The sequence below is a fragment of the Petaurus breviceps genome, unplaced genomic scaffold (assembly GCF_028583685.1).
Source record: "Petaurus breviceps papuanus isolate PSGF00001 unplaced genomic scaffold, PetGlider_PUasm1.0 84, whole genome shotgun sequence".
NCBI lineage: Eukaryota > Metazoa > Chordata > Mammalia > Diprotodontia > Petauridae > Petaurus > Petaurus breviceps.
This window is the reverse complement of record NW_027186645.1, coordinates 10,117,834-10,126,629: the sequence shown is the minus strand read 5'-3', so window position 1 is coordinate 10,126,629 and position 8,796 is coordinate 10,117,834. Positions and strand designations below refer to the sequence as shown.

At 37.9% G+C, this 8,796-nt stretch overlaps 1 pseudogene; it reads right to left on the bottom strand.

Annotated features, from left to right (window-relative positions):
• Nucleotides 1–227: 227 nt before the first annotated feature.
• On the bottom strand, nucleotides 228–1,441 carry LOC138176202 (coatomer subunit epsilon pseudogene; annotated as a pseudogene).
• Nucleotides 1,442–8,796: the final 7,355 nt, after the last annotated feature.

Here is an 8,796-nt window from a genome sequence, read left to right as displayed (position 1 = left end):
ACCAGATGAACAAGAATAAGAGAAATAAGGAGAATGACAAAAAGGACAAGAAAAAAAGATAAAAACAATTAAAAGGACAAGAATTAGAAGAACAAGAAAAGCAAGAAGAAAACAATGAAAAGAACAAAATCAACAAAGACAAAAAAGTACAAGAAGAAAAAAGATAAAAAGATCAAGAACAAGAAGAGTAAAAACAAGAACAAGGAGAAAGAGGAGGAAGAAGATTGTATTACATTTGCTTTTTTTTATTATTATTTTTTTCTTTACTGAAGAGCCTTTATTGGAGAAGGTGCTGTGGCTGGGAGCCTGGCCCAGAGTCCTCAGAAAGAGCTAAGGAAGGCTGGAAGAGCCTGCAAGAAAGGGCAACAACTTTAGCTCCAAAAGTAATGGTCCTGCATGGAAAGCCGAATGCTTCACTTTGGGAAGACTGGCCAGCCAAACCAAGGTTTTCTTCCTTTCTAGGGGAGGAGAGTCCTGGGCTCTCCACAAATCCCCTGTGGCCCTTCTCATGCACTCGGAGCATATTGCAGAGCCAGCTGGTCAAAATCATTTTCCTTGCTCTGGTATTCTTTGATGAATGGGTGGGACCGGTGGGCATCTTTCAGTTGTGACAAGTATCTATTTGTGACCTCGGGGGCCTTCCCCAGGTGCTGGGACAAGACAATGAGATTGATAAGAGTTTCTGGGTGGCTGCTGTCCTTGTCAAGTGCCTCTTGGAGAACTCCCTCTGCATCCTCCCATTTGCCCTGAGCCATATAGCATGCAACTTGGCCACTGATCAGGAGCAGGGCGCACTTATCCCCAGTCGGCTGTAAGATGCAATAGGCATCCTGCAGCTTCTCACCACCCATGGCCAGATTGACCCAGGCAGTGGCCAGCTGCATCAGAGTGGCGTCCTCATCTTGCTCCTGCATCCTTTTTAGCTCCTTGTGGGCTAGATCCAACCTGTCCAGCTTCAGGAGTATCTGCACCATCATGGCCATGCACTCCAAGCTCTCCCCCTGGTGCAATGTGCACAGAGCAGCATCAGGGTTCTTGTCATGGAAATAGATGGAAGCGGCCAGCAACAAGAAGGTCGTATTGGCCACATCAACATTCTTGGCCATCTTTCGATCCAGGTCTGCAACAATCGCATCTCTCTGGCTCTCACTAGAAAGATACTCTGTGAACATTCAAACAGCCTGGAGCTTGGGGGAGGAGCTGGCTTTGATCTCATCCAGGACCGCACCATACTTTCTCTGTGCGAGATAAGCTCTGTATAAGAAGACATCCCTTTCAACTTCTATTTCTGGGCTGGAAAGCTTGACGCGGGGCACCCCTTTGATGCACAGCTGATAGCTACCGATGTAGAAGGCATTCTTCACATTGATCAACTAGTCCACCTCCCCAGGGCCGCCGGGGGCCGGGCCAGGACCGGGAGCTGGAGGGGCCATCTTGTTACCGACACGTGGACAGATATGAGGAGGAAGTGATCGACATTTGCTTTTTAAATAAAAATATTTGCTCTCAGTCTCCCTTCTGGCAAGAGTATAAATCATCAGGGAGAAAAACAGTCTTAGCATATTTTACAAGGTAATCATTCAAAGGGTACCCGCTATAATTATTTCTATAATGTCCAGTAAGTAGTGTAGTTTAGATTCTACTTTAGAAAAAAAAATCATCTTGGCAGCTGAGGGGAGGATGGATGAAAGGAAGGAAGGAAGGAAGGAAGGAAGGAAGGAAGGAAGGAAGGAAGGAAGGAAGGACTTTTGAAATTTTATCAACACTGCATATTCCTCAAATATAATTCTTATCATGCCATTATCTTGCTCAAGACCCTTCCAAGACTTCCCCATTACCTGCCGAATGCCTGTGCTAGATATTCAAGGCCTTCCATGTTTTGACCGCTATCTTTGCAATCCTATCTCCCACTATTTTTCTTCACATGGTCTACATTCCAACCAAATTGGTCCATTAGCTACTCTTCAGATATTCTTGATGCTTATCAATCTCTGAGTCTTTCCCTAAACTATTCCTTGTCTGACACATCCCTGTTTCCTCAGTTTGACCTGTCAAAATCTCATCCATCTTTCAAGGGCCAGATCAAATGCCGCCTCTTCCACAAAGTCTTCCTTGAGCTAAGTGCCCTTCCTCTTGAGCCAAAAGTATTCTCTTCCTTAGGTTACACTTTGTTTATACTTGTTATCACTTTTTTATATTAGTTGAAATTTGGATTGGAAAACTTGGCTTCAAATCTCCTCTATGACATTTTACCTTGGGTAAATAACTTCATATCTCTGAACCTCAGTTTACTCATTGGCAAAGAGGAAATAATATTTGCACTAACAATATCACAAGGTTATAGTGATAAAAAGCACTTTGTAAAACAGTTTTGAAAGCAGGGGTTTGTGGGGAGTGGTAGTATATGTTGAGAACTTTAATTTTATTGTTATAGGGAACTCTCAGTGAGAAAACTCCTTCCACCATTGCTTACTGGCAACCATTCCACAACATTTGGTCTTGGAGCATTGCCTAGGACTCTGAAAAGTTAAGCCATAAAGAGCTAGAATCAGAGTCAACATTAATAGAACACTTAAAGGTTTGCAAGAGAGGCATCATGGCAGAGTGGAAATCAAGCTGGCCTTGGAGTCAGGAAAAGATAAACTGAATTCCATCTTTGATGGATATTGACTGACTCACCCTGGGCAAGTCTTTTAACTTTTCATTGTCTAGGAAACTCTTAAAAAGTGTAAGTTTGTAAAGTAGGTGGTGATCTAAAAATGGTGGATTGAGTATCTTCACTGGAAATTTCTTGTATTGATGAAATTAAGGAGTCCATAAAAAAATGGTTGCAAAGTCTATGGATCACATTCATAGGGACTTGCCTAGATCTCTTAACATGGAGGTATTGCTTCCCACATGGGTAGGGATAACCTCCTTTATTTGGCTACATTTTAAAAAAAACACAGGTTTCTTAATTAAAAGCATCCAAACTGGGGCAGGCATGTGGTGCAGTGGATAGAACAGCAGTCCTGGAGTCAGGAGGACTTGAGTTCAAAAGTGGTCTCAGATACTTAACATTTACTAGCTGTGTGACCTTGGACAAGTCACTTAACCCCATTCCCTCTGATAGATAGATAGATAGATAGATAGATACATACATACATACATACATACATAGATGGATGGATGGATAGATAGATGGATTGATAGATGGATAGATAGATAAAAATAAAATAAAATAATCCAAACAGAAGCAGTCAAACTCTTTATGGCTGGTTTGCTTTTTCCTGCCCTTTCTTTCCTGCCAAATAGTTCATGGTGCCAGTGCTGTGGACAAACTGTGATACCTACCCTCTGGATACAACAAAATTTTCCCCAAATGGTTTGAACTTTGGCTCAGAATCTAGGGGCCCATCTCCTATCTCTGCAGAATGATACATAATGGGATTAAGTGTGAGACAGTCCAAAAAGCAGTGGTTCTATGGTCAAGGAAGCCTGTTCTCAAATACCACCTCTGATACTGACTACCTATGTGATCTGAAACATCATTTAACTTTTATGGGTCTCAGTTTCCTCATCTGAAAGTGGATGGCAATGGAAGCATCTCCAAAATCTGCAAAGGAGAAGGTTCTTCTCTCTGAAGTTTCTTCCAGCTCTAGGTCTAGAATCCTATAATCAATCTACAAGACAGTTTGTTCTAAATCTCATGACAGTCAATCAACTTCCTCTAACCCCAAAATTTTATTATATAGAAACCCATTGTCACAAAGGGTAGAGTTAAAACTCTACTCACTAGTAGAGAGTAGAGTTTTAACTAGTAGAGAGTTAAAACTCACTAGTAGAGAGTAGAGTTTTAACTAGTAGAGAGTAGAGTTAAAACTCTACTCACTAAGTAGAGTTTTAGTCATTTTTTACTATTCTGCTCTTCTTTACCCTTTTATTTCATCCTTCTTTTCCTTCTCTCCATTTTCTTTTCTTTCTCTCCTTTTTGTCATTCTCCTCTCCTCATTCTCCTCCTCTCCATTTTTTAATTACCCTTTTTCAGAGCAATGAGCCCTGCAATTAAAGACAGAAGACCAGGGTTCAAACACTAGTTCTGCTGCTTTTAATCTGCATGACCTTGCTCAAGTCACTTAACCTCTGTGGATCTTAGTTGCCTTATCTGTAAAATGAGAGGCTTTTAGTAGATAGAAGGGTCAGCAAACAATGACCTAAGGATCACATTCATCCCAGGACTGCCAGTTCTGTACAGCTGAGAGCTAAGAATTTTTTTTTTTACGTTTTTATGTATTCTATATCTTTTAAACTATGAAAACCACTGTTAGGTAACAGGCTTTGGGTCAGACCTGGTCTTCAGGTTGTAGTTGGCTGACCAGAGAGCTAGATGGATATAATACAACTTAAATGTTTTCTGACAACATCAGTGAGGTATGTTGAAAAAAGCACTGTATTTAGAATCAAAAGACCTTTTGGGTTCAAATCCCTCCAGTTGCTTTTTAGCTATGTAACCTTAGGTGAGACAATTAAATACCTAGACCAGTTTTCTCATAATATAATGAGGAAATAAATAATGAGGGTTGGTTTATATGGCCTCTAAGGCCTTTAGATTTAAATCTATGATAGAAAACATGACTACCATATCATCATTCCCATCCTCTGCCTTCTCTTCCTCTTTTGGCTCAACTCATTGGCATAGAATCCGCTAGCTTTCCAAATAGTAAAACTACAAACAAAGCTCTATAACTAATTACATTAAATTTTTTCTTTTACTTTCTAAGGAATATGAACCTTATTATTTAGACCTGTTTTATCAAAGCCAAATTTTAAATAAGCACAACTGATTTATAAAGCTATTTGTGGGCTCATTTTAGGGGGAGCAGAACTCCACTGGACTAATATGAAGACTGAAATGTGCTGATCTAATTTAGTGTGTCCCCACACCAATGAACAGGTATAGAGAAACTTCAGATGCTGAAAAAAATGTCCAATAATGATAGGGGAAATGTGCTCAGGTTCAATGGCTATCTGCATAACTGCATAGCTATTATTGCACAGTCAATATCCATTAATCCATTCTAATGTAGGGGAAACCATTCCATAGATCACCCAAAACAGCACATAAAGCAAGAATCATTTGTGTCTCACTAAATCACAGAATTTGACAATTAGAAGGCATCTCAGTGACTTTCTGGTCAAAAAGGTACAGAAAAAGAATCCCCACTATCACATACTGACAAGATCCAGTCTTTACATGAAAATTTCCAAGGAGGAGGGACCATTGTCTCTCCAAGAAGCCCATTCCACTTTTGGGCAGCAACTCTAATTGGTAGGAAAGGATTGTTGTTGTTTTTTATCCATAATCCCAGTTCATCTTACTGAAATTTCCACTGGTAGGTCCTGATTCTTCTCCATGAGACCAAACCAAAAAATCCCTTCCCCTTAAGTTTTTTGGGTGGTTGTTGCTATTGTTGTCTCGTCATTTCAGTCATGTCATACTCTCATAAACCCATCTGGGGTTTTCTTGGCAAAGAAACTGCACTGGTTTGTCATTTCCTTCTCCAGCTCATTTTATGGATGAGGAAACTGAGGCAAACAGGGTTAAGTGACTTACCCATACCTAGGAAGTATTTGACTTGAATTCAGGAAGATGAATCTTCCTGACACGAGGCCCAGCATTCTATTCACTGTGCCACCTAGCTGCCCCCTTCACCACATATCAACCATTCAAATACTTGAGCTATGACACTATTCTTTTTCATGTAACCAGTCTTCTCAAGGTTACACATTCACAGTTGATGCAACCAATACAAATGCCAATCTGGTGTCAGAATATATATCTTATGCATTCTTGACTTTTATAGTATTGTATAATTTAGAGCTGGAAATGATCTTAAGTCTTCATCTAATACAACCTCATCATTTTACAGAAGATGAAACTGAGACTTGGGGAACTTAAGTGACTTCACTGAAGTCACACACAATAAATATTCAAATTCAAATCTTCTGTTTACAAATCCAGAACTATTGCTACTGCACTACTTTCTTTTTTTTTTTTTTTTGCTTTTTGGAGGGCAATTAGGGTTAAGTGACTTGCCCAAGATCACACGGCTAGTTTTTGTGTTAAGTGTCTGAGGCTGGATTTGAACTCAGATCCTCCTGACTCCAGGGCCGGTGCTCCATTAACTGTGCCACCTAGCCACCCCTTACTGCACTATTTTCTTACTATTTATGTACTGCTTCTGCTTCATGAGAATTAATTTTTGTTAACTAAGTATAAAGCAATAATTGGTAGTGAAGAGAGCCTATAATTTAATTCAATTGGACTGACCTCATTTATTAAGCATTACTGAGAGGCACACACACATGGATGTGCATTGGGGTTGTAGGAAAACCACCCTGAGATGAAATTTGCCATATGTGTGTATAAATACACACATACATACACAAATATGCACACATACATACACTATGTATGTGCATATATATGTATGTATATGGATATATAATAGCATATAAAATGAGAATTCATTTCACTTTAATACAATAAGCATTTACTAGGTGCTTACTGTAACACAAGCATTATGTTAGGTACCAGAGATAAAGACAATGAAAAGATCATTGAACAACTTACTTCTTTTGGGGCAATGGAGAACAACATATATACAGACAAAGTAATTCAAAATACTAACAAAATAAACAAAATAAAAGTTTTCTGCAGAGATTGTACCGAAAATAACAATTAGGGAAATTAGTTAAGGCTTCATGTAGGAAGAGGCTTGATTTTAGGCCTAAACTTGAGTTTAGGCTTGATGACAGCTAGAGAGTTTGAGGTCCAAGTGAGGAGAAAAGGATATTCCAGGTATAGGTGACAGCCCATTTAAAAGTAAAAAGGTAGGAGATAAAAATGCCATATACAGGGAACAACAAATAAGCCTGTATGGCTAGGGTTAGCAAGAAGAAGTAAAGTAAAATAAACCTGGAAAGATAGATGGAACAAAATTTTAAAGGGTTTAGATGCCAATAGAAGAGTTTGTATTTTATCCTAGATGAAATAGGAACTCACTAAAGCTTCCAGGGAGTAAACAACTGTGCCAGGCAGTGATAAGTCTGAGGACCTAGATATGTTATAATTGAGGTTGAGTGTCATTGAATCCCAAAGAACAATCTCCTTTATGCTTCTGTCAGAATGTTTCATCTTCTCCGGGGAGAGGGAAAAAAAAAAGATCAATGGGAAATAGGCATAAATTGGAACAAGAGGGATTTAGGTTAGATATAATACTAGACCCAAGAACATGTTATTAAGGAAAGTTGTGAAGATTCCTCTCTTATCAACAACTGCAAAAAAAAAAAGTCTACTGATACATGTATTCATCTAGATGACTTGTCAAGGAGGCCTGCATTTGACTTGTTTACTAATGAGCTGTGAGACTTTAGGCAAGTTACTGCTAAACCTCACTTTACTCATGCGTAAAATGAAGGGTTTGGACCAGATGATCTTTCTTTAAGGTCACTTCTAGGTGGAACATTGTTTTTTTTTAAAGTATGTTTTATTGTTTTCTTTTGTCTATATCATAGTCATTTCTGGACCCCCTGCTTCCCCAATCAAATCTTCCCTGTAATAAAGAACAAAAGATGGGGGACGTGGCAGGAACCATCTGGTACTGAATAGTATAGGTACTACATCTGACTATACATACCTACATACATGTGTGTGTATATATATATATATGTGTGTGTGTGTGTGTGTGTGTGTATATATATATATATATATTCTGTTCTAGTAATTCCCTCCCTTTTGCTGTGAAAAAGGTTTGTTTCATTATCAGTCCTGTAAAACCATGTTTAAAATTATTGCAATTTTTATTGATATCTTTTATGTTTCACTAAAATGTTTCAGTGTCATCTTCTCCCAGAGAACTATCCCATAAAGTAAATAATATTTTTTAAAAAGAAAAATATCAGCAAAACTACAAATATAGTAAAAAAAAAAAAAGTCTTAAAATATAAGCAATGTACCAAGCCTGCCAAGTTGCTGGTGAAAGTTTCTTCTTGCATTCTTCACTGGAGCCAAGTTCAGTTTTTGTAATTCTATAATATTCACTTTTGATGGTTTGATGATGGCTCTTTCTACTTACATTGTTGAAGTCTTTGTGTATAATGTATTCATGGCTCTGCTCAGTTCACTCTACAGCAATTCATAGAAATCTTTCTATGCATCTCTATATTCACCATGTTCATAATTTTTTTTTACCACACAGTAATATTAAATTCATCTACCACAATTTGTTTATCCAATGTAAGAGATGATTCATTATGGACTCCTATTCAAACTTTAATCTGTATGTCATTTATTTATGATTCTATAAGGGGTTAGCAATTATTTTACTGTACTCATCTAACAATACATATTTAGTCAGTCACCTAATAATAGGTATAAGAATAAACAATGTACTGATCAATATTTTGTATAAATCATGTAGGCTCTAGTAGGACTGCTGTAATAGGACACAAAACTTAATGTAATGTTCACTACTTGTTTACCACCTATGAAGCTTACTTGTGTAAACGTAAGAACACTAACAGAGATATCTCTAAATCTAATTTATACCAGATTTCTTCAGTTCTCCAAGCAGTTTTTTTTTCAAATATAGTTCTCAATTTATAATTTGAAATTTATCTGACACTATTACCCAGTATCATTTTTCATTCTCCATTGTCTAACCTGTTCCATTGTTCTATTTCTATATTTTTAACTAGTATCCAGTGATTTTGATGAATGCTACTTTATAATATAGTTTGAGGTCTGGAAGTATT